This window comes from Mustela erminea, chromosome 9 (assembly GCF_009829155.1).
Source record: "Mustela erminea isolate mMusErm1 chromosome 9, mMusErm1.Pri, whole genome shotgun sequence".
NCBI lineage: Eukaryota > Metazoa > Chordata > Mammalia > Carnivora > Mustelidae > Mustela > Mustela erminea.
Window position 1 is genome coordinate 52,709,781 of NC_045622.1, and position 27,158 is coordinate 52,736,938.

The 27,158-nt window shown below is 38.0% G+C and overlaps 1 protein-coding gene and 1 pseudogene across 2 annotated transcripts in view; one reads left to right on the forward strand and one right to left on the reverse strand.

The window, feature by feature from the left end:
• Positions 1-27,158, forward strand: part of PAK1 (p21 (RAC1) activated kinase 1) — a 148,216-nt gene that overhangs the window by 35,380 nt on the left and 85,678 nt on the right. The window lies entirely within an intron of this gene.
• The window catches only part of LOC116599735, a 38,335-nt pseudogene that overhangs the window by 10,182 nt on the left and 995 nt on the right, over positions 1-27,158 (reverse strand).

Here is a 27,158-nt window from a genome sequence, read left to right on the forward strand (position 1 = left end):
CTTTTATAAGCTGTTCTCATTTAATCCTCACCATAATCTGCAAGGGAACTATCCCTATATATTCACTAAGGAAACCACAGCTAAGAGAGATGAAGTGACTTTCAGCTGGTTACCTTATGAGTAAACAGTGGAGACAGTTACTGTTTAAGGGGAAGCCCCAACCCTAGATGCCTTAGGTTTTGTTTCAGCTGGAGTTTTGGTTTCATAATGGGCTTTCGGATGTAAACCCAGAAGCCTTAGTTTCATGGTTGTATTAGTTACATACTTTTGCTTAAATAAATTGCCTGCAAAATTTAGCAGCTTAAAAAATGAACATTTATTATCTTACACAGCTTCTGAGGGTGAGGAATTTTAGAGTGGCCAAGCTGGGTGGTTCTGGCCGAGTGTCTCAGCTGAGATTACAGGGGAGCTGTTGCCCAGGGCTAAAATCATCTGGAGGCTCAACTGGGTCTAGTTGGATCCCCTTCCACACCCGCTCATCTGGTTATTGGCCAGCTTCAGTTTTTTGCTGGCTGTTGGCAGGCTGATGACTTCAGTTCTTTGCCACATGGCCTCTCTACTGGCTTCCCCACAATTAAGTGATCTGAGAGAGAAAAGAACAACCCAAACAGAAGCTGTAGTGTCTTTTATAATCTAATTACAGAAATGACATACCAGCACTTCTGTGTTCTTTAGAACCCTTCTACTAGGTGGGAAAGGATGCCCAAAGGTGCAAATACCAGGAGGCAGGGACCATTGGATATTGTCTTGGAGGCTGGCTACTACAGTTTTTGAGAAACTTTGAGGTTCAGGCTGTTCACATCATTTATTAAGGAGTTAACTGTATTTAAAAATTTTTAATTAATTAATTAATTTTTGAGAGAGAGAGAGAGAGAGAGAGAGAGAGAGAAAGCACGAGTTGGGGGGGACAGAGGGAAAGAACCCCAAGCAGTCTCTGTGCTGAACACAAAGCCTGACACAGGGCTGGATCTCAGGACTCTGAAATCACGACCTGAGCTGAAACCAAGAGTCAGATGCTCAACCAACTGTGCCATCCAGGCGCCCCTAAGAAGTTAACTTCATGTAATACACAGGTTTAGATTCTATTCCATGTTCCAGGCATGGTGGATATCAGGAAAATTCCTATATGTCTTTAAGAGATGGTTTCTCAGTACACAGGGAGCAGGGAGTCCTGCAGAAGCTTCCTGAGTCTTATCTATTTGCTATCAGTCTTTCTACGTTGGTAGCATAATTCATGCCTGTTCTTATAAATAGACACTTTATTAAGAAGTTGGAGAATATGAGAGGATTTCTTTGCTCTTGAGTGCTACCTGGTGAAATTAACCTTGGAAATCTGAGCATTTTGATTCTTTTACCTATAGAGAAAATTAACTAAAGGAACTATACAAGCCTCTGGCACTTGGAGCTTTTAAAACCCCTTTCACATTCATTTTCATGTGATCATCTCAAAGGAATAGTGTGATAAGTTGGGAAATTGACTGCCATTTAAGTCAGTACATCTGAATTTGCATTCCAGCTTTGGCACGAACTGCGTGATCTTGACAAAGTCATGTTCTCCCTCTGGACACCAGTGTCCTTAAGTAAAATAAGGAGTTGTTAAATAGAGTCTCAGGGTTTTGAAGTGCAACTTCACAGTCTGTTGTGGTGAGACTGGGAAGTGGGAAGAGGCTGAGGAAGTGGAGCTTCCCCACCTCCTTTTCAGCCAGAGCAGCACTACATTTATCTGTTTAAATATTGGTGTTTCTGTAAGATTTGATGGGACAAAAAGAGTTTGAGAGATTTTTTAAAAAGCTTGGAAATCAGTGGATTGAGTGATTTCAAAGGACTTCTCCATGTAAAGAAAGGGGTTGGTTTTTCTAATATCTTTGAGCAAGCCATAGCTTGTGTACTATCCTTTCTAAATTTCTACAGATAGAACAGCAGAGCAGGGGATCGAGATGTCTCCTAAGCCTAGGTGTTTTTCTCGCGCTTTCCTCCTTAGATTTTTCCTTTAAGCCAGCAGAGGGAAAGGTGGGCATTCATAGCTGATGGCTATGTCTCCCATCCTTAAGGTGGCATAGCTTCTTCTGGAATTAGGATCCAGATCTGGAGGAATGAATGAAGGCCTTTCTTGGAGAGGCCGAGGTCATGCAACAGGCTTCCTGGGAGAGGAGGCAACTTCATAAATCAGTAGCAGTTGAGAAGGACTGGTCATATAAGTTGGCCTCTGTCTCATTTGGATTGCTTAGATGGAAACATACTTTCTTGGCTTATTATTGGTCCCCAGGCCCATCTATCTTTTGGAGACTAATGGAGAAGGTAGAGGTGGGAGGAATTTCAAATGAATCTTGCTTCTAGCAGCTTAGGAGGGTTCTTGGCTTTTGGTGGCATATTTCTCTATTGGCTGTAGGCAGCAGATCATTGCCACCTCGTTGAAGTTAATCTTTAGCCCTCTTTACTCTCTGTTCTCTTACTTTTCTAGGTAATATGCTTTTTGGAGTAGAAGCCTGGACATGAATTTAGTGGAAAGAGGACTGGACTTAGAATCTGTAGGTCTAGGTGAAGCTCTGGCTCTCCTACTCACCTTTGTGAACTTGGGCAAGTTTGTTTGTTTGTTTGTTTCTTTCTTTTTAAAAAAGATTTTATTTATTTATTTGACAGAGATCACAAGTAGGCAGAGAGGGGCAGACGGAGAAAGAGAGAAAGAGAGGGGGAAGCAGGCTTCCTGCTGAGCAGAGAGCCTGATGCGGAGCTCGATGCCAGGACCCTGAGATCATTACCTGAGCCCAAGGCAGAGTCATTAACCCACTGGCCACCCAGGCACCCCTTGGGCAAGTTTCTTTATCTTTCTCAGTTTATTTCTTCATATATAAAATAGGATTGCTGTGACGATGAAAGGAAGTAAGCATTTCAAGTACTGAATCTGTCATAATACGCGCTCATTATGTATTAAGTATTTACTATTATTTTTGTACTTATGTTTTTGAGAATTTAAGGTAGATGCTAATTAAATGATAAGAATTCAGTTTTATATTAGAGTAACAATATCAGTACCAGAAAAGTCTTATGGATCATCTTATTTATTAATTTTACAATTGGTACATTTTATAATTGGAATTATTCAGGCTCAAAGTGAACCAATGAATGCTCAAGATCAGCCAGTAGAGGCAGCAGGGACTCAGTTTATAATACCTCATTCTCCAGTTACAGGAGTGTCTTCAACTGTCTGGGTGGCTGGGGCTGGCATAGGTATCCACAGTAGGTTCCTCCTTTTATGCTTTGAGGGCCATTAATCTGTGTGCCCCGAGAAACCAGTGGCCACTTGAGTTTGGATACTGCTGGGTAGAACCAGTCTCATAACATCCTGTTCTGAGAGGTATTTGCTGGTGTGGACCAGGGCCCTCAAAATATACTTAGTGGTTCTTTCCTTGACGATTAAACCCATTCTTTCCTCCTCATAAATTAAAAACAAATCCTGAAAAGAGCAACCGAGTATAGCCATGATGTTTCTGGCTGTGAATGACTTAGTGTACTGGATTCAAAATACAGAAAGTAGGAGGGAAGGAGAATGGAAAAGTGCAGGAAACTTCTTGTGTGTTTTTCCCCTCCAATGTGTGCTAAAGGCTATTCATTCTGTTGTTGTGTGAAGAGAGAATTGTAGAATTTTAGGACTGGAAGTTCCTTATAAGGACATCTAACACAGCTTTTACCCCATGTTTGAATTTCTTCTACAAAGTTCCTACCAAATATTTTTCAATATCCATGGCGTACTTCCATGATGGAGAGCTCTCTATTCCTAGAGACAGTCATTTTCATGGTTTGACATTTTGGCCCTTCAAACTAAAATCTACTCTTAAGCATCTTCTAGTCACCAGCCTCTCACATGAAGAAACTTAGGTTCTGGTGGATGAGATAGCGCATGTCAAGTCTTTTGGTGTGAATCTTTCATTCCACATCCAGCTAAGGGGATCAGACAAGACAGAGACCCAGGAGCTCAGTTCTAGAGTTTCACATTCATCCTCAGGTCTTTGTGGGTAAGTGGATTTTATTAAAATTATTATTTTTTTTTTCATGGACTTGCTGGATTTATTAGTACTAGAATCACTAGAATTTATTATTAGAGTTTATTAGAACTAGAAAGAACCTTAGTGATCATATGGCCTATTTCTATCATCTTCTAGATTAATAACTGAGTCCCGGAGAGGTAAAGTCACACATACATTTAAGACCCTGGTCTCCTGGTAGCCAGTACTGGATGTCATTCCAAAGATAGTTCTTCTAGAGAAACTGTTACCAAACAAAACTTTTTTTTTTTTAAGTGCCATGTGGCAGGTGTACCTTGAGATTTCTATTAGGAGAGACAGCTTCAGTTAAAAATTTCATAGTTTTCTGTCTAAAAATAACATACTATTTTTCAGTATCACAGGAGAAGGTAAAAGGTTCTATCCACAGATATTTATAAAGCACCTATAGGAGTTCTTGTGCCAAATTCTTTAAAATTTATACTCTAAGACACACTCAGAAATCTTCACTTTTGTGAAGTTTCCTGACTGTTCCCTTCCCCTACCCCCATTTCCTCATGGAAATGTTCTTCATTATGGTTCTCATGCTGCATAGGCACTGTGATGTAGTCAAAAGAATATGGACATTGGACAGGCAGAACTGAGTTGAATTTTGGAGCCAAATAATTCATATAAAGTACTTATTATAGTGCTAGACACACAATAAATGAAATGTTGGCTACTGTTACTGTAATTATTTTTATTGTCAGTAATGTCTTATTTCCCTCTTTAATCCAGGAGCTCTCAAGGGCAGTGTTATTTTCCCAGCTATGTAAATCATAACCCATGGATTGCTGATTTAACATAGTACATTGGACCAGCATTTTAAAAAAGTCAGAGTATGCCAGAAAAAAGAAATCAGAATACATGTATACAGAAAAAACAAGGACTATTTTGTGAACACTTGTTTTAATTTTATATTTATAGATTGTGTGTGTGAGCATGTATACTGTGTGTCCATATAAACCATATTCTTACTGTAGGTTGGAGTCAAAACAGTTTGAGAAGTCTTGCCTTAGAGAAGAGACTGCCAGCTATTTATATCTTTTATTCACGGGAGCTAGCACAAGGTCTGGAACAAATCTAATGCGCATGTAGTTAAGACAAGACAGCCTGAAATTAATTACTTAATATGTGATATAGACAGTAAATTCAATGTAGTTTCAAAGAAGGGGGAAATTGTCTTGATAAATAGTTTGGTAAATTAGTTGAGAGCTTAGTTTTGATGTCTGAAATGTCTGGGGATAAATTGCTGCTCTGCTACTTATTGGCTAAGGCAATAGGGCAAGTTATTTAACCTCTCTTATCATTGTCTTCGTCTCCAAAATGGGGATAATATGACCTCAGGTTGTAAAGATTAAATGAGATAAAGTTACCATAGTGGCTGACACGAAATGAGTACTTGCTTAATATTTTCTTGGGCTGAAGTGGTCATGGAAGGCTATTTTTGAGGAGACAGGCATTTGTCCTTGAAGTACTGGCAGGAATTAGATGTGGGAATGTTTGAAACATGTCCTGTATGCGGCTGAATACTCTTTTAAAGCCATTGATAGTTCTTTTTCCTCTCATTCTTTTTCCATGTTTTCTTTCACCAAGATACCCATAGTCTTTTTTCTCTTCAAAACCACTTCCTGGGAAGAAAGTCCAACATAAGCTGTTACAAGTTGCCTGTGGCCCCTCCCTAAGGCTAGTTCATTCCCATAGCCAGGGAAACGGAAATTACTCCAGGTTGTCTGACCCAAGTTAAGCTTTCAGGCAGGATGCCTGCCTAACCTTGGGAGAGTGCAGAAAGAGGTGGCTAGAGCAGCTCAGCTTGCCCCTGAAAAAAAAGACTAATAAGAAGAGTTCTTGGCTTCTGGGCCAAAGCCCATACTGCAGCTCAAGGGCAAGTCCTTCTGAAGGTAGGGAACTGGGAGGGTGGGGAGAAAGGTTGTCCCTATCTCTCACTTCTGGTACTAGAAAAGAAACAGATCTAAGCCTGGGAAGGAGGGATAGGGGGAGGAAGAGGAAGAACTATAGAAGGATTAGGGAAGGGAAAGAGAAAGTGCTCGCAGGGTTATCTAAGTTCACCCCATGGAAGGAGCACTAGTCTGCGAGTCAGGATACCTGGGTTCCAGTTCAGGATTTCCTACTGAAATTCTGTTTTTTTTGTAAAATACTTGCTCATTTTTGACCTTGGTAAAGAAAGGGGCTCTCTAAAACCTGTTTCAGTCTAAAATGTTTGTAACTGTTTAATAAATTCTAGAAGAGAGATCTGAGTAAAGTACTCTAGCATTTCAGAGGAGGAGGAAGAGAGAGCTGTGTGATTCATTTAGTCTATGTCAGAGTTTCTCTACCTTGGCACTTGATATTTTGGAGCAAAGAAATCTATGTTTGGGATTGGGGAATTGTTCTGTGCATTGTAAGGTATTTAGCAGTATTCTTGGCCTTTACCCACTGGATGCCAGGAGCATCTACACCTCCCTCCAGTTGTGACAAACAACAGTGTCTCTAGACATTGCCACATGTCCCTGGGAGACAAAATCAATCCTGATTGAGAACCAGTGGTGTATATACATGCAAATTGTAGAGAAAGATCAAAGATAAAATTAATAATAATAATAAAATCTTTTAAAAAAAAGATTTATTTATTTATTTTAGAGAGGACAGAGGGCAAGAGGGAGAAAGAAACTTAAGCAGATTCCCCACTGAGTGCAGAGCCCAACACAGGGCTTTTAATCTCACAACTCTGAGATAACAACATGCACAGAAACCAAGAGTTGGATGCTCAACCGCCTGAGCCACCCAGGTGCTTCTCATATTCTTATATAGCACTTACTATATGCCAGGCATTATTATAAGTCTTCAAATATATTAGCTCATTTAATTTCCATAGTCAAACCTAAAAATTAGGTACTACTGTTATTCCTGTTTTACAAATAAGGAAACTGAGGGGAAAATGTTAAGGGCATTAATAGCAGCTAATGTTTTTATGAGTTGCTATATGTCAGGAACTCTAAGTACCTTATGTATATGTTATCTCATTTAATTCTCCCAATCATTCTGTGAGGTGGGTTCAGATGTTACCACAATTTTACAGATGTGGAAGCTATAGTGAGTGTGCCTAACTCTGTGCTGAGCACCGTGGGCACACTGGAGTAGATTAGCTTCCAGAGAACTTTTTCCTATTTTATCTCCTGACCAATACTGTGAAGTAGATAATATTATCTCCATATTTTAAAGCTGAAGATACTGAGACTCAGGAACAGAAAGTTGCAGAAACTGGTGGATCTGGCTGGCCTTTGTTATATGTATGCTTTATGTTTTTGTGGTTGACCCTGATGCTTCCAGCCACAGAAAGTAGCAGGCTGTCAGGTGACATGTGGAAATAATAGTGAGCCCCTGTTTGTGATGGAGAGAGCTGAAATGAGCTCCTTCTGATTTGTAATCTAAAGTTGGTGAGGTGTTCTTTGGCATGTGTGCTCTTCTACCCACTTCTTACTTCTGATTGACATTAGCTGTATATCACAAGTTAGTAATTAGGTTATGATTGACTTGTTTATTTTTTTTGTATCTGACTTCTTTGGAGTTCTGTTCTGTAAGTTCCAGAAATGTTGACTTATGTGTAAACAGACTGCTTTGTTTACCATAATATCTCAGCACAATGCCTTTCATGCAGTAGTTACTTTTATTTGTGAAATTTCTGAATCCGTAGGTATGTAGGAAGGGAACTGAGAGATTTATTCAGACAATTCAGCAATTTGTTAGCAATTTTGGGACTAGATTCAATTTTTCCTAGCCTCAGGCCTAGAATGCTTTGTAAAACATGTTTCTTGCGATATACCTACCGTATGACTGGGAGGATGTGATCTTGCTGTGTGGCCATAGGCAAGTCCTTCAGTTTTCCCTTCTATAAACAAAGGTATTAAATAACGGTTCTTTTCTTCTTTCAATCTTTGTTGCCACCATTGATGTCCTGGTGTGGCCTCCAACGATAGGGTGTAAGTATCTACTAAAAATCTGGGAAGCCTCATTGTCCTTGCCAACCCAGAACTAGCAATCGTTATTTCTCCTGAACAGCTACTTTCTATTTCAGTCGTGATATCGTAGTAGGAGTATACTGAGTGAAACAGAAAGTAGGTTTGAATTGCAGGGGAAGAAGGCAGTTGGGGTATGTACTTAGACCCCTTCTTTATTCAGGACTTGCTTTTTTACTCCCCATTGTAAATTTTGGGGTCTGTTCATTTTTCCTTTTAGCTTGTGGGGAAAAGCTACAGAGCTACTTAAATTAAATGAGAAAAATGTCCTTCTCTCCTTGTTTCAAATATTTTGATCAGTAAGATTATTTTGGCTAGTGACAAGAGATGTTTACCAAGAGAAAATATGTGTCTTAGGAAATCAGCTATATGCAAAAGTCCTTTTGTGTCTGTTTTCTTACTTCATTTCCCAGCCATGTTGCAAAGGTAGTAATTATTATTATTATTATCTTAATCTTACAAATAAAAAAATGGATGCGGTGAGAAGTCAGGGTCATTCAGGTAATGAGTAGTAGAACCAGGATTTGAACTTAGGTCTGACTCTTAAGACCAGTGGGTGCTCTTGCCATTTTATCAAGTGTGTGTGTGTGTGTGTGTGTGTGTGTGTGTGTATGTGCACACGCGTGTGTGTAACAGCTTTATTGATATATAATTAATATACCATAAATTCACCTACTTAAAGTGTATATTTCAGTGTATTTTAGTATATAACGTGGTTGTGTAGTCATCACCCCAGTGCAGTTTTAGAACATTTTATCTTCCTAAAAGAAACCCTGTGGCCATTAGCAGTTATGTATCATTCATCTCTAGCCTCATCACCCTCGGCCTAGGAAACTGCTAATCTATTTTTCTGTCTCTATAGATTTGATTTGCCTATTTTGGACATTTCATGTAAATGGAATCATACAATATGTGGTCTTTTGTATCTTGTTTCTTTCACTCAGTTTGTTTTTAGGTTTATCCATGTCATATTGCTTTTTTTTTGGTATCATTGATCTTTATTGCTAAACTATATTTGGTGATTTTTTTCATCAAATAATATTCCATTGTATGGGTATACCACATTTTATAGATTCTGTCACTTTTGATGGACATTTGGGTTGTTTCTACCTTTTTGCTGTTACTGAGTAATGTTGCTTTGAACATTTATGTACAATTTCTATATGGATGTATATTTTCATTTATTTTAAATATATATCTAGGAGTGGAGTTGTTGGATCATATGGTAACTTTGAGGAAATGCCAGATATTTTTCCAAAAGAACATCACCATTTTACATTCCTACAGCATTGTATGATCCTTCCAATTTCTCCACATCCTCAACAAAACTTCATTATCTGTCTTTTTTTTACAGGCATCCTAATGGGTGTGAAATGGTATCTGTGATTTTGATTTGAATTTCCCTAATGACTAATGATGTAGAGCAACTTTTCATGTGCTTATTGGCCATTTGTATATCTTTGGACAAATGTTTATTCAGATACTTTGCCCATTTTTAAATTGGGTTGTCTTTTTTACTATTGTAGATATATCTTGGAAGGCAGCTATGTTTACTACTGTATGACCGACACTATTATAGGTATACCTTGAAGATACTGTAGGTTTGGTCCCAGACCACTATAATAAAGAAAATTTTCAGTAAAGTGAGTCAAATAAATCTTTTGGTTTTCCAGTGCATATAAAAGTTATGTTTATACTATACTGTATTCTGTTAAGTGTGTAGTAGCATTAAGTCTAAAAAAGCAATGTACATAACTTAATTAAAAAATACTTTATTGCAGAGGCATCTGGCTGGCTCAGTCAGAAGAGTACATGACTCTTAATCTTGAGGTTGTGAGTTTGAGCATCACATTGGGTATAGAGATTACTTAAAAAAATTTAAAAAGGTGAAAAAAAATTATAGGGCACCTGGATGGCTCAGTTGGTTGTGTGTCTGACTCTTGATCTCAACTCAGGTCTTGATCTTTTTTATTTTTTAAACTGGAGATAGAGAGAGAAAGCAGGAGAAGGGGAGGGGCAAAGGGAGAGAGAGAAGCAGACTCCCTGCTGAGCAGGGAACCTCACGTGGGGCTTGATCCCAGGACTCTTGGATCATAATCTGAGTCAAAAGCACATGCTTAACCAACTGAGTCACACAGGTTCTGTTCAGGTCTTGTTCTTATGGTCATGAGTTCAAGTATCACATGGGGCTCTGTCCTGGGCATGGAGCCTACTTAAAATAAACATTACTAAAAATGCTAACTATCATCTGAGCTTTTAGTGAGTTGTAATCTTTGTGCTGGCGGAGGGTCTTGCCTCAGTGTTGATGGCTGCTGACTCATCAGGGTGGTGATTGCTGAAGGCTGGGGTAGCTGTGGCAATTTCTCAAAATAAGACAATGAATTTTGCTGCATTGATTGACTCTTTTTTCACAAATAATTTCTCTGTAGGATGCAATACTGTTTGACAACATTTTACCCTCAGCAGAACTGCTTTCAAAATTGGTATCAATCCTCTCAAACCCTGCTTCTACTTTATCAACTAAGTTTATGTAGTATTCTAAATCCTTTGCATTATTTCAGCAGTCTTCACAGCATCTTCCCCAGGAGTAGATTCTATCTCAAGAAACACCTTCTTTGCTCATCCATTCAAGTTTTATCATGAGGTTGCAGCAATTCAGTCATGTCTTCAGGCTCCACTTCTCATTCAGGTTATCTTGCTATTTCCCCATCTGCAGTTACTCCCTCCACTCAAGTCTTGAACCCCTCACAGTCTATTAGGATTAGAATCAGCTTCTTCCAAACTCCTGTTAATGTTGATATTTTGACATCTTCCCATGAATCATGAATGTTCTTAATGGCATTGAGAATGGTGAATCCTTTCCAGCAGCTTTTCAGGTTTCTTTGTCCAAATTTATCAGAAGAATCACTATCTATGGCAGCCTTATCAGATGTATTTCTTAAATAATAAGACTTGAAAGTCAAAATGACTCCTTGATTTATGTGCTACAGAATGGATATTGTATTGGTGAGCATGAAACATTCATCTCATTGTACATTTTCATCAGAGTTTGTGGGTGACGATGTGCATTGTCAATGAGCAGTTATTTTAAAGATTATATTTATTTGAGAGAGAGAACAAGCATGATTGAGAGCAGGGGCAGGGGGAAAGGCACAGGCAGATTTCTTTGCTGAGCAGAGCCCAACGCAGGGTTACATCCCAGGACTCTGGGATCATGACCCGAGCCAAAGGCAGACACTTCACTGACTGAGCCATCCAAGTGCCCCTGGATGTCTATATTGGACATCTTTTGCTGAGTGTAGCCACCATCATGAATGATCTTAGCTAGATCTCCTGGATAACTTGCTGCAGCTTCTACTTCAGCACTTGCTGTTTCGCCTTGTACTTTTACGTTATGGAGGCAGCTTTTCTCCTTAAATCTCATTAACCAACATCTGCTAGCTTCACACTTTCCTTCTGCAGCTTCCTTACGCTCTCTCAGTCTTCACAGAATTGAAGAGAGTTAGGGCTTTTCTCTGGGTTAAGCTTTTGCTTAAAGCATAGCTGTGGCTGGTTTGATCTTCTATCCAGACTACTCAGATTTTCTCCATTATCAGCAATAAGGCTGTTTCACTTTCTTACCATTTGCATGTTCTGGAGCAGCACTTTTGATTTCCTTCAAGGACTTTTCTTTTGCATTCACACCTTGGCTAACTCTTTGGCACAAGAGGCTTAGCTTTCAGCCCATCTTGGCTTTCAACATGCCTTCCTCACTAAGCTTAGTCATGTGTAGCTTTTGATTAAGAGTGAGAGACATGGAACTTTTTCTTCCATTTGAGCACTTACAGGCCATTGTAGGGTTATTAGTTGACTTAATTTCAATATTGTTGTGTCTTTAGGAATAGGGAGGCCCAAGGAAAGGAAGTCAAATGGGAAAACAGCTAGTTGGTGGAACAGTCATAGCACATACAGCACTTATTGATTAAGTTCACCATCTTGTATGGGTATGGTTTGTGGTACCTCAAAACAATGACAATAGTAACATCAAAGATCACTGATCATAGATCATCAGAATAAATATAATATAATGAAAAAATTTGAGATATTGTGAGAATTATCAAAATGTGACACAGAGACACAAAGTGAGCAAATGCTGTTGGAAAAAGACTTGTTCATTGCAGCATTGACGCAGATCTTCAATTTGTAAAAAACACAAGGTCTGTGAGCTGCAGTGAAATGAGGTATGCTTGTATTGGAAGAGTTCTTTATATATTCTTACAGTTCCTTATCAGATACATCATTTAAAGTATTTTCTCCTGTTCTGTGGATTTTCTTTTCACTTTCTTGATGCTATTCCTTGTAGCAGAAATGTTTTTAATTTTGATGTAGTCCAATTTATTTGGTTTTTCTTTTGGTGTTTGGGCTTTTGGTGTCATATCTGACAAACAATTGCCTAGTCCCAGGTCATGAATATCTACACTTACATTTTCTTGTAAGTGTTTTGTAGTTCAGCTCTTATATTTAGATGTAGGTACCATTTTGAATTACTTTTTACATATGATATAAGGTAGTAGTCCAACTTCGTACTTTTTCAGATGGTTCAGTTTAGTCTAGCTGTTTCAGTGCCACTTATGAATAGACTGTTCTTTTCCCATTGAATTGTCTTGGCACTCTGTCAGAATCATTTGGCCATAAGATATAAGAGTTATATCTCTATTGTGGACTTTCGGTTCTGCTTCATTGATCTATATCTCTGTTTTTATGCTAGTACCACACTGTGTTCATTACTGTAGCTTGGTAGTAATTTTTGAAATTGGGAAGTCTGAGTCTTTCAACTTTGTTCTTCTTTTTCAAGGTTGCAAAATCTTGTACTTCTTTTATTCTTTTGGTGTAATTTAAAACAAATTTTCAGCTTTTGGATTGTACATTGCTCATGTACAGAAATATAATTGATTTTTGTATTACTTGTATCCTGCAATCTGGTTGAACTCATTTATTAATTCTAATAGTTATGTGTGCTTGTGTCTGTGTATGTATGGATTCCTCAGGATTTGTCTATACAAGATCATGTCATCTCAAATAGAAATAGTCGTACTTCTTTTCTAATTAGGTTGCTTTTATTTATTTATTTTTCCCTGCTTAATTGTTCTGGCTAGAACCTTCAGTACAATGTTAAATCAAGGTGGCAAAAGCAGATATCCTTGTCATGTTCCTGATTTTGGGGGGAAAGCATTCAATACTTACCACTTTAAGTATGATATTAGGTGGGGTTTTGGGTTTTTTTTTTGTAGATGCCCTTTATCACATTGAGGAAGTGTCCTTCTATTATTGGTTTCTTGACTGTCTTATGAAAATGTGTTGTTAGTGTTTGTAAAATGTTTTTTGTGTGTCAGTAGAGATGACCTTATGACTTTTGTTCTTTACTCTGTTAATATGGTGTACTGATTGATTTTTTTTTTTTTTTTTGACATTAAACCAACCTTCTGCACCATGGATCATATTGTGTTTCATAAGAAGTACTTTTTGGGCACCAATTGCTTACCAAGCCTGTGGGAGTACATGCATGACTAAGATATTGGGACCATTCACTGTAATTGAGAGACACAAAACACACAGGTTTAAAGTTGAAAACACAGGAATATGATAAAGACAGCATCTTGTGTTGATGTGTGAGAAATAGTTACCAAATGAACTGTACAATGACCTTATTTTCAGGCCACTCAGTGATTGTAGGGTTGACACATTAGTACTCTTTTTGTCTTCAGAGATGTCCTTTCCCTTCTCCAGGTCTCAGAGTCACCATATGTATATGGGAAAGTTGAACTTAGTGGTATATAAGAGTCCCTCTAGTTATAGTGTGTTGTAAAATTACTTGCCTTTTGTGGGGCTTCCTTCATTTAGGTCCTTCTGAAGAGTTTTCTGTTTTGATAAGTTCTGAGTGGTTAGGTATTAGGTGACTTTTTCTGTTTTGGTTCTGAGTGGAAGAAAGATGCTTTGCTTCTTTTTTTTTTTTTAGTTGGCCTTAATCATACTCCCATTTCAGAGAGATTATTTCTTTTCATATTATTCCACATTCTGGTAAAAGGGAATAATCTGTGAGAAGGGCCATTTCCTTTAGCAGCACAAACTCCACGAGGAGGAAAGGCCACTGGAGAGGGAGTTGGGACCATGTGTTTCAGGCTCAGCTGTACATTTAACTCACTGTTAAAAGTGGGCACATGAACTCATTCTATTCTTGTTTTAGTTGCCTCATCTGTCAAATTGAAAAAAGAATACCACTATTATTACATAATCTCTGAGGCTCTTATGGGACTAAATGATATTGTAGATGCATATAAAATTGTGTATACAAATTAGTTATTTGCAAAAGATAGACTTGCAAATAATATAGCAAAAATAATATAAATAAAAAAGGAATGTAAATAATGTAGCAAATAATCAGATATAAGTAATAATGCAAATATAAATAATAATGCAAATAATAGTAAAATGTTACAAATAATATAGAAAATGTAGCTAAAAGATAGGTACATTTTAAATACCTGCTTTTGATGGCACTTTCGATAGGTGCTTTAACCTTATTTCTCCAACAATTTATAATAAAAACTTTATCCCTATTTGTTAGCTGAGGAAATTCCAGTTCAAAAAGGTTAAATAACCAGGTCAAGGTGGCAGAGTCAGGAATCAAAACTAGATCTAATTCCAGAGTCCATATTCTATTATATTTTGCTGCTGTTGTCTCATTACTATTGGTGTTCAGTTTGGTGAGTTCGTAAGATGGTATCTTTAAGACGTCTCCATTAAGAAGTTACTCTTTTCTCCTTCATAGTTAATAAGCATTTTGTAAAGAGGTACCATGAAACTGTAAATACCCTTTTCTGTGCCAGACTTTCAATATATTTAATTATTTGTGTCTGCATGGACTCATGCCTTCCTATTTTATTCAGTTAGGTAATATGCTATTGCTGTTATTATTTATTTTGATTCTCCAGTTCTCCCTGATTTGGCCAGTAGGAGCCCCAATCAAGTTGGCTTCCGTCTACTTTTTACATGGCCTGGCCATTCTTTGACCACTCCTTTGCTTTCTAGTCCAGAAAGATATTCTAGGCTCATCTTGTGCTCTCTCTGCCCCAGCCCTGGAAGAAGCCATTTCACCAATGCATGGATGATCTTCTCGCCTTGCTTGGGCTCTGATTCTCCTTACCAGCCTGCTTTTCGTCCACCCCTCTCCCCACTGTAGACCCTCCTCACCCTGCTTGGCCTCTGATCACTATGTTGTGCTACCCTTATCATCGTTTAACTGGGCTATTATAACATATTAGCTTCCTAACAGTCTTACTGCTTCTAATTTTTCCTACCTTTCACACTTCTGCTGGAGTGATCTTTCTAAAATATAGGTAAGGGGCGCCAGGATGGTTCATTCATTAAGCATCTGCCTTCAGCTTGGGCCATGATTCCAGGGTCCTGGGATCGAGCCCTGCATCTGTCTCCCTGCCTGGTGGGAAATAAAATATAGGTCAAATCATGCCACTGTTCTGCTTAAAAAATTATAATAGTTTCCCTTGCTTGTAGAATACATTTCAGGTTCCTTAGACTGGCATTCAAGATCCTCTAGAATCTACCCAAATGTGCCTTTCCTGCCTTGTTTCTTATTAATTCCTCTCTGTACCCTGCACCCAAACCATGGTCAATGGCTATTTCTTAGATGTGCCCCCATGCATGTACTCTTTCAAGCCTTTGCCTTCTCCTCTACCTGGCTTAGCCAGCTCGTTTCTTTGTTCTGTGATAAAATTCATTGGTGTGTTTTTATGTCTGGTGTAGGTTATCAGAGTCTGATTACAGTACAGTGAAGAGGACATCCATAAAGGGAGGAGGTCACCTGGTGAAGCCCCACTGACTTCCATAGTCAAAATCAATCCTTTTTTTCTATTTCTGATCAAGTCTTACTTCATTCTTCCTGTTTTCATGATTAACTCTTATCTGTTGGCCCTGATTCTTTGGCTGTTCCTTGAATGCCCCAACACATGGCATTGCATCTTGTAGGTTCTCAGGAAAGGCTGATAGAACTTGTTGAGGGGATGTTGTTTTCATCCGAAGTCTTTTTACAGGCCCTGCTGAGGTCGAAGAGGCTCTGATTGATGAAAGCATTTAGGCTGTGGTACTGCTGGTCAGATGCCTGCTCTATGCCAGAGTTCTTTCTGAGAAAACTAAATATTCACACTACTCTCCTTTTTTGGTGAATTCCAAATATATCCTTTACAAAAATTTCTCTACACTCTAATCCCAGATAAAAGAATTACTGGCTACATGTATGTAAGTATTTGAGACTGCAAGTAATGGCAGCTACATGACTCTACCAAAATAAAAAACCTTCCCCAGACTGTATGAAGGACAGTGTAATGACAACATGTGTCTCCTGACAGCCTGTCTACCACTCAGTCTGTCTTTGGAAAGGCATTTAGTCTGAAGTGTCAGAAAAGAAAGGTTTTAAACTTTCTCAGTGATTTACTAATCTGTATTGTTCAGGTGGTGGAAGGGAGAAAAGAAGTATCACAAGTTAGGTTCCTTGCGGGATAGTGGCGAGGCAGGAAGAAAAGGATAGGGGACTGTATTTTCATAGGTTTCACAGTCAAGCCCACTTACTTCAGCTTTCATCACATATTGGTCCTTTCTTGTTCTTTTTTTTCCCCCCAAGATTTTATTTATTTGCGAGTGAGAGACAGAGAATGAAAAGGAGCAGGGGGAGGGGCAGAGGGAGAGACAGACTCCCACTGAGCAGGGAGCGGGACTCAGGACTCAATCCCTAGGACTCTTGGATCCTGACCTAAACTGAAGGCAGCCCCAGTCCTCTCTTGTTCTACTTATTCCCTCCTCTAGGCCTTTGTCCAGGCTTTTCTTTCTAAGTTTGAACTGATTTCAAAGCCTAGACTCTTTGCCATGTTTTACAATCATAACAATGAATGGTGGAAAAAAAAAAAAAAGATTGTTCACTTTTGCCTTTCCTATCAGGTTTTTAGGCTAGTTAAAAAATTTCAAAATTGGGTTTGAAACATTTTCTAACGTACATGTTCAATTTTTAGCTCATCCTACTAAGGCAGGACACAGGGATTGCAGCCAAGCTTACCTACAAGTCTAACTCTTAGTTTGATTTGGCCAGAGACACAGTGGAATGCTCTTAACTCTAGATTATTACTGTTCCATCTGCCTAGTGGTAACCAAAATTAAAGGAGAATAAGAGTTTAGTTTTATAATGTTGGAGAAGCATCATGGGAAGTTCTTTAGGATGTGACAGAACTGACTTCTAATTCCAGCTGTAAAATTTACTAGATTTGCAGTCTTTGGCAATTTAAGTTCTCTGTGCCTCATTTTTCTCATATGTAAAAGGATAATAAAGCCTCTTTTTTTTTTTAAGAGCTATTAAGATAAATATTATTCTTATAGGGCAGATTCTGACTTTGACTTTGTAACTAACAGTGGGAGTCATCACCCTAAATGTTGTCTCTAGCTCAGTATATCTATATTTCACACATCTCAAGCCACTTTGATATCATCTTACGTAATCTTCACAGTATGTTTAGAGAGGGAAAGACAGTAGATTGTTCTCCCTTGAAAAATGAGGGTATTGTTGCTTAGAGAAGTGGCTTGTTCAAGGATCAGGACTTAAGTCTTAATTCAGGACTCTCTTTGTACACTGACCAGTCCTAGGAGAGGACAATATGGTAAAAATTGTTCTGAACTGAAGTCAGGAATATCCTGATTATAGTCTTTGCTAAGAGAATTTGGGAAAATCCTCTCAGTTTCTGTTTTAAAACAAGTATGCTAACTATTCTGCCTAACTCACTTTGATTCATTTATTCAGTAGTTCCTAAGCATTTACTAATGCTGTACACTGCTGGGCCAGGTGCCTTCCCTCAGGCTGCTCCCACTTCACTATGGAGAATAGATCATCTGTATAAGTGAGAAGAGCCATAGCAAGTGTGTGTGTGTGTGATAGAGAGAGAGAGAGAGATGTGTGATGGGTGGCTCTGATGGTGTAGTGGTCCAGGAGAGATGGCTTGGGACTGGGCTTTGCTTGTGAGGGAGGAGAAGTCTCATAGGATTTTATGTAAGAATTAATTGGACAATGGGTATGATGGTGCTTTGTTGATTATAATGAACTGCATAAATGTTAGAGACTCATATTTTATAGGCGGTACTTCTTTTCTAATACCTTACTGACACCACAGCTAGTGCAACACCACAGCTTAATTAATGTGAGAAGGAAGATTTTAGTGGCAAGAAAGGTTGAGAGCTCATAAAAAAATAAGCTGTGTCTAAAGTGTTTTGAGTCTATGAGTTCTTAAAATGGGGATATGCTTATTAAAATGTCTTCTGCTTTGTTAACACAATGAACCTTCAAACTGCTTTTGGGTTTATAAAGAATTTATTTATAATAATCTTTTTTAAAAAGCCACTTGTGTGGCTGTAGTTTTAAATATTTAAGAGTTATATTTAACAAGCACGTATCCTGGGGTATAAATGGGATCAGAGTAAGACAGAGAGCACTTGTGTGGCTGGACCAAAAGATATATATGCTTTTATTTTTCAGATTTGTTTTGATTCAGTAGATATAATTGTTAAGACCTGTCTTCATGGGAGGCTTTGACTGGGTACTGAGGAAACAGAAATGAATGAAACATTCTCTAACCAAAGGGACTTCTGGCTGGAGATAAAAGGTTCCTGCAGTAAATTTTCATGAGGTGCTCTAAGATCCTAAAGGAGGAGAACCTACTCAAGCCTTTGGGCAGGACCACAGCAGAGATGGCAAGTTAGAGATAATACCTGAAGATTAAAAGTTTACCAGGAAACAAAGGGGGATCATGAGAGATAAGATTGTTCCAATCAGGGGTAGCAGCATGAACAAAGGCAGGGAGGCTTAGAGTAGTATAGGCTACCTACAGCAATCAACAAATGAGACAAATTCCTTAGAATTCAAAGTTGGTTTGTTAGAACTGATGACTTGTGTTGTCCTTCACTGGGAGAGATGGTAAGAGTATTTTAGTTGTTAGGATTAGTGACAATATGTAAGGCTGGAGTATTTTTTTAATTTATATTTTTACTCTATCATTTTTTAAAGAAATTAGGGTATAATGACATAGAACTTTAAATTAGTTTCAGGTGTACAACATAATGAGTCTATATTTATGTACGTTGTAAAATGTTCACCACTGTAAGTCTAGTTTAACATCTGTCACCATACATACTTAAAACATTTTTTTTCCTGGGGTGACTGGGTGGCTCAGTGGGTTAAAGCCTCTGCCTTCAGCTCAGGTCATGATCTCAGGGTCCTGGGATCGAGCCCCACATCAGGCTCTCTGCTCAGCGGGGAGCCTGCTTCCTCCTCTCTCTCTGCCTGCCTCTCTGCCTACTTGTGATCTCTGTCTGTCAAATAAATAAATCTTTAAAAAAACAAAAACAAAAACACCACTTTTTTTTTCTTTTTTTTCTTGCTGTGAGGACTTTTAAGATTTACTCTCTTGGCAACTTTCAGATATGCAATACACTATTATTAACTATAACCAGCACATTTTACATTATATCCCCAGGACTGATTTATTTTATAGATGGAAGTTTGTGCCTTTTGACTCCCTTTATCTGTATCACCAATTCCCCCCAATCCCCAACCTGGCAACCACCAATCTGTTCTGTGTATCTATGAGCTGCTTCTTTTTCTTCTTCTCTCTCTCTTTTTTAAAAGATTCCACATATAAATGAGATCATATGTATTTGTCTTTCTCTGTCTGACATTCCACTTAGCATAGTGACCTTGACGTCCATCTGTGTTGTTGCAAAAGGCAAAGTTTCATACTTTTTTTATGGCTAAATAGTATTCTGTTGTGTGTATACATCACATTTTCTTTACCCATTCATTTATCAGTGGACCCTTAGATTGTTTCCATATCTTAGACTATTGTAAATAATGCTTCACTGAATATGGGGGGGGCACATATTTTTTCAAATAAATGTTTTTACTTTCTTCAAATAAATACCAGAAGTGGAATTGCTCGATTATATAGTAGTTCCATATTCAGTTTTTTGAAGAATGGTCATTTTCCATAGTGGCTATACCAACTTACATGCCTACCAGCAGTATACAAGTGTTCCCTCTTTTCTATATCCCCAGCAACACTTATTTATTTATTTTTTTTTTGTCTTTCTGATAACAGTCATTCTAACAGTTGTGAGGTGATATCTCATTATAATTTTGATTTGCATTTCCTTCATGATTGGTGATGATAGGCTATATTTTTAAAAAATAATTTATATATGGGAAAAAAGTACAAGCAACAGATAGCTGAAATGAATAGGTTTCATTTGTTTTTACTATAAAGCATTTTGTGTTCTCCAATTTATGAATCTTTTGGGGGGCAAAGATGCTATCCCCTAAAGGAGACAAAAATGTATCTTAGATAGTTGTTTCTCATACTGCCCTGATTCTGGAACACAGGCAGTGATGTAGTGTTCACCAACACCACTTGGATTTAGGACTTAGTGACATGAAAGAGAAAGTAATGGGGAGCTACCTTTCTACTTTTGGCGGCAGAGGCAGTAGCAGAGGCAGCCTGCATGTTTGAGTCTCTGGCCCTAAAGTGGTACTGATGCTTGTGGCTCTCAGACTGAGGTTGAATTCTTGCCCTGTCAGAAGTGGCGGTGATACCTGTTCTAGCGTCTAATGATCAGAAGTAATGGCAATCATTTCCTCATTGAACTGGGTCATCTGTGTGTTGTGCTTTGTGTTGGACTAAATGTAGAGGTGATAGAAAACGTAGAGTCAAAGATGATTCAAATTTTTGGCTAAGTAACTGAAAGAGTTGAATTGCCATTTACTGAGAGGGGGGCAACTGAAGAAGGAACAAATTTTGGACCTGTGAAGTCTGTCAGTGTCTGTAAAGTGTTTTCTGTTGGATTTAAAAATGCGTTGCTGCTGCTGCTGCTGCTGCTTCCTAAAATTCTACTTCTTCAATACCCAGCCCAAATACTGCCTTCTCTACAAAACTTCCCCCATCTCTGCAGATGTGATTAATGTCTCCCTTCTCTGTACTTTTTTTTTTTTTTTGGCCTTGTTTGAACTTCAAATACATTTTGATTTATTTGCTTTGCAACTGCTGCTGAATAGGTTTTGCCCCCTTCTCCATTTCCATCCCTCCATTGCTTTTGTCGTTTCTTGCAGTACTTTTGTAAGCTATTGTTATTTATTTCTTTTATACTTCACCTCATTTCATAGTCATTAATAGGCAACTGGCCCTGCCATTTGATTACAAGAAAGAATGGTGTGTTAGATGACCACTTTATATGCAAAGTCATCATTATTGACTGACTTCCTCTTACATTTAACTGGCAATAGGGGAAAATTGTAATTCTCACAAAATGTATTATTCTTAAGAATTATTTGCAGTTGCAAAATAATAAAATAAAAACAATCTTTTTCAAATCCTATGGGCACTGTAATTACTATATTTAAGCCATTAAGTTGAAAGCTAGAATGTCTTAGCCTTTGTATTCTTAGTCTTTGTATAGTGTTACCAGGGGTTGCAAACTCTTATGCCTGTATAAACCAGGTAAGTAATCTAAAAGGGCCTGGTCAGGTCTAAGGTGACTATACAGACAAAACATCACTGGTCAGGGCCCATGGCTTAGAAGGATAATTTGTGAATTATTACTTTGTAATATACTATATAAATGCAAGGAGTAATTGTACTTAAAACAAGTTAACTGCTAACTTGTGTAAAGTTGGGCAAGTTACTTTATATCTCTAAGATTTAATTTCTTTCTTTGGATAGACAAGTTTTTTAAAGAAGATTTTATTTATTTATTTGAGAAAGAGAAAGAGAGACAGAGCACAAGTAGGCAGAGCAGCAGGCAGAGGGAGAAGCAGGCTCCCCACTGAGCAGGGAGCTTGATGTGGGGCTTGATCCCAGGACCTGGAATCATGACCTGAGCCGAAGGCAGACACTTAACTGACTGAGCCACCCAGGCACCCCTGAATATACGTTTTTTTCTCTGAAGTCCCTTCTCCCTCATTTGCTTTTGCTTTTTCATTTCTTTAGCTAATAGTTTCTTCTTTGACTATAAGTTGGATTGGTTATTAGCCCTCAGTAATAAATCTTCCTTGATTTTTAGCCCTTAGTAATAAATAGAATGCTGGCTTCTCACCTGTATGCCTCATTTTCATGAGTCTTGTGTTTTATCAGAGGGAGCCGAGGTTAGCCAGGCTTCCTGTAGTAGCACCCACCATTGAAAGGGGCTCTCTAGGACTGAGACAGCTAGTCAACTTTCTATAACCAAATCAGCATCTGGTTTTGAGAAAACTGAAATCGAGAATAGATGATGCCCGAACTTGATCTTTCCTGTTGAAGACAACAGTGGTCCTGCCTTATATTGTATGTTAATGTTTTATTGTTTCTTCTACCTTCTTTATTTTGTTTATTCAATTCTCTAGTGTGGGACTTTTAGTTTTATACATGTTAGCTTCCATTGTTAGTGGTGATTTTAGTGGAGACAGACCATTTCTAGGTTGTCTTTAATCCCTGAAGCCTAATGTGGGCAAGTGTACATGGTAGATGTTTGATAATTTTTTAAAGAGATAGCATACTTATTGGATTTGTAGGCGATACAGACTGGAAGGGAAAACTATACTAGATGGCAGAGAGAGAGTGAGCAGAAGAGCTTGCAAAAATGGGTTGAAGCCAACAAGATGAAATTTAAGGAGGATGACAGAGAAGTTCTACATTTTAAGTTTCAAAGAAATGGCAACATATGAGCAGGCTGGAGGAGACCTCACATGATGCTATTCTTACAAAAATGGTGATTTGGGCTGCCTAAGCTCAATGCCAGCCAAAGACACTGCAGTGGCTAAAAACTAATGCAACTTCAGACTGAATTACTGGAAGTAAGCAGAGTTAGAGAAGGCAATAGTCCAACTATGTTCTGAGGGGGACAGACTGCACTTAGATTGTCATGTTCCCCATAGGGTACCAGGTAGTAAGAGGGTCATGGCAAACATGACCATGTTTAGTGAAAGGTGCCCCAGGTCACCACTATGCAAGGTAGAGTCTGAATTGTTCTCAATCTACAATGAGGTAAACATAAAAATTGAAAGTGTTTAGAAACTTTTATAGCAATTTGACAGAGTAATTGTGTGTCTAATGAATCTAGTAAAAAAGAAAATGAACCTTATCTTGTATGTCCTTTATTTTGCTTGATACTTTTATTTTTTATTTTAATACATTTTATTTTTAGAGCAGTTTTAGGCTTAGAGAAAAATTGACCAGAGAGTACTGAGCTCCCACTCTATTTCGTCCTCCCCTTGCATTTTGTCAATTAACAACATCTTGCATTAGTGCGGTACAATTGATGAACCAGTATTGAGACAATATTACTAACTGAAGTCCATAGTTTATATTAGGGTTCACTCCTTGTGTTGTACAGTTCTGCAGGTTTTAACAAATACACAATGATATATATCCACCATTATAGTATTACATGGAATAATTTCATTGCCTTTAAATGCCTTAAAAATGCCCTCTGTTCCACCTCTTCATTACCCCACCCTACTTCTGAACCTGTTGCAACCATAGATATTTTTGCTGCTTCTGTAGTTTTGCATTTTCCAGAATATCATACTTTTCAAACTAGCTTTTTACTTGGTATTTTTTCACTTAGGGTTTTTCTGTGTCTTTTTGTGGTTTGGTGGTTCTTTTCTTTTTACTGCTGAATAACTGGCCATTGTATGGATATTTGTTTACTCATTTATCTATTGAAGGATATTTTGGTTGTTTATATATTTTGGCAATTATAAATAAGGCTGTAATAAATATTTATGGGTAGGATTTTGTGTGGACATAAATTTTCAGTGCACTTGGATAAATACCTAGGAATGCAATTGCTGGATTATTTGGTAAGCATATATTTGACTTTATAAGAAATTGCCAAACTGTCTCCCAAAGCGGCTGTACTGTTTTGCATTCCCATCAGCAGTGAATGAGAATTCTTGTTGCTGTATATACTCACTCACATTTGGTGTTATCAGTGTTTTGTATTTTAGCCATGTTATAGGTATGTAGTTGTACTTCATTATTGTCCCTAACAACATATGGTATTGATTATCTCTTCATATTCTCTATATCTTATTTGGTGAGGTGTCTGTTCAGATCTCTCACCTATTTTTTGATTGGGTTGTTTGTTTTCTTGCTGTTGAGATTTAAGAGTTCTTTGTACATTTTAGATACAAGTTCTACTTTTGTTTGTTTGCTTCAAATTCTTATTTAAATTCTAGTTAGTTAACACATAGTGTAATACTGGTTTCAGGAGTAGAATTTAGTGATTCATCTCTTACAGATAACAGCCAGTGCTCATCATAACAGGTGCCCTCTTTAAAACCCGTCACCCATTTAGCCCATCCTCTACCCATCTCCCTCTATCAACCCTCAGGTTGTTCTCTATAGTTAGGAGTCTTTGGTGTTTTCTCCCCCCCACCTTTTTTTTCCTTCTCATAAGTTCATTTGTTTTGTTTCTTAAATTCCACATATGAATGGAATCATATGGTATATGTCTTTCTCTAACTTAATTTGCTAAGCATAACATACTCTAGCTCCATCCACATCATTGCAAAGGGCAAGATTTCATTCTTTTTGATGGTTGGGGAACAGTCCATCATGCACACACACGTACACACAGAGTTATACAAACCACATCTTCTTAATCCATTCATTAGTTGATAGACATTTGGGCTCTTACCATAGTTTGGCTATTGTTGATAATGCTGCTATTATCGGCGTGAATGTGTCCCTTCAAATCTGTATTTTTGAATCCTTTGGGTTAAAAATCTAGTAGTACAATTGCTGGGACAGAGGGTAATACTATTTTTAACTTTTTGAGGAACCTCCTTACTATTTTCCAGACTGGCTTCACCAGTTTGCATTCCCACCAGCAGTGTAAGAGGGTTCTCCTTTTTCTGCATCCTTGCCAACATCTGTTGTTTGGGTACAAGTTCTTTATCAGATATGTGTTTTGCCAATATTTTCTCAAGTCTATGACTTGTCTTTTCATTCTCTTAATGGTATCTTTTGCAGAACAGAAGTTGTACATTTTAATAAAGTTCAGTTTACCAACTTGTTCTTTTATGGGTCATGATTTTGCTGTTGTATCTGAAAAGTCATAACCAAACTAAGGTCATCTAGATCTCCCATGTTAGCTTCTATACATTTTATAGTTTTTTAGTTTACATTTATGTCTGTGATACATCTTGAGTTAATTTTTGTGTAAAGTGAAAAGTCTGTGTCCAGACCAATTTTTTTTTTTTTTTGCAGTTATTCTGGCACCATTTATTGAAAAGACTCTTATTTCTTCATTGAATTTACTTTGCTCTTTGTCAAAGATCAGTTGACTATATTTGTGTAGGTCTATTTCAGACTCTCTATTCTGTTTCAATGACCTATTTGTCTTTTCTTTTGCCAATACCATACTGCCTTGCTAACTGTAGCTTTATAATAGGTCTTGAAGTCAGGTAATGTTAGTCCTTTATATAGATGGATATCTATGTAGCTTTAGTTACATCCATAAAGATATTTTCCTATGACATATTTCAGACCAATTGGATCAAAATCTGTGCTAGAACTTCAGTATATATTTTTAAAGTTTCCCAGGTAATTTTGATACAAAGGGAGAGTTGAAAATCATCATACTGAAACTGTAAACTCCTTGAAGGTATGGTCTTGTTCACTGATGTGTCTGTCCCTGGTAGCTTATACAAGATGCTTCAGTAGTTAGTGAATGACCAGGTGACTAATAGAACTGGGAGTATCTATCCTGGAGAAGAGGAAAAAGTTCAGGCGCTTGATAGATTACCATAACATATATCTTAAAGCCTTTAATATTTGTCTTGAAGGACATTTTCTGATCGCTCCAGAAGGCAGATGGAAGTTTACAGAGAGGCTGGTTGAATGTTAGGAAGCATTGCCCAACAGTGTTATTTCCAAGTGAGCTCTCTGTCTTTATGTGTATTTCAGCAGAATGTGGAAAACCATCTCTAAGGGGTGGGGGATGCTGCATGGGGTGGAAAGTTGGTTAAGATCAGACACTATGATTATTGATGATTACTTTGAAAAACAATGTCCAAGGCAGAGGACTGCTTCTGCCTTTCATCCATGCTGTATAAGTTGAGAGAAGGGTGTGGGGTCAAAAGAACATCCTAAAACTACTTTGAAGCTGAGTTCTCATAGTGCAGCTGGTCCCACACTCTGTGTTATTGACTGTGTCTCTCTAGAATATGGATGCCTTTGAGAAACTCCTCCTTCCTCCACTAAATTTGGGACTTCTTATAATTGGACTAGCATGGGTACTCAGGGTCTGGAAAAGGCAAAACATACTTAACAGAAGAGTTCTTTCCATCCTCATTGGAGTTCTTCCCCTACACCCTTCTGCAGTTAAATGATTTGGGCACATAGAATGGAGGTGTGTGGATATCTGGCAGGGGAAATGGATAAAAGCCAAAAAATTTCTCTCTAGCAGCTGGGACAGGGTATGTCAATTTTATATAAAGATGACTAACATGGCAGAGAGAAATAAAGCATAGATTTAGGAGTCAGATCAAAGTTGGGACAACTTGGCCATTTTCCAGTTGTGTGGTCTTGGGAAAGTCACTGTTCTCCTTCACAGATTACATTCTGTCTTTCACTGAGTTCCTGCTGCTGCTGCTTCTGAGCTGTATCTTTAGAATATGCTTGTTTTGTTTTAGCTTATCTTCTAATAATTAGTCTAAATCATTATCTTGTGCCTGGAGTTCCGTAAGAATCTACTAATTTGTTTTCTCGTTTTCCACCATTCTCCCCTTTATTCTCCATTCAGCAGTCAGCGATCCTGTTAAAGATGTAAATTAGGCCTTGTCATTATGCTTAAAATCTTCCAAAGCCTTCTGATTTTTAAAACCTAAAACAAAACCCCAACTCCTGGCTCTGACCTGGAAGTTACCTTGCATAATCTGACTCCTGTCATATGTCTCAATAACAGGGTATAGAGGGGAAGTTGATGGGGGCAGTATTATTTTTTAGGAAGCATTTAGATATGTATGAAGGTGGTTTTTTTG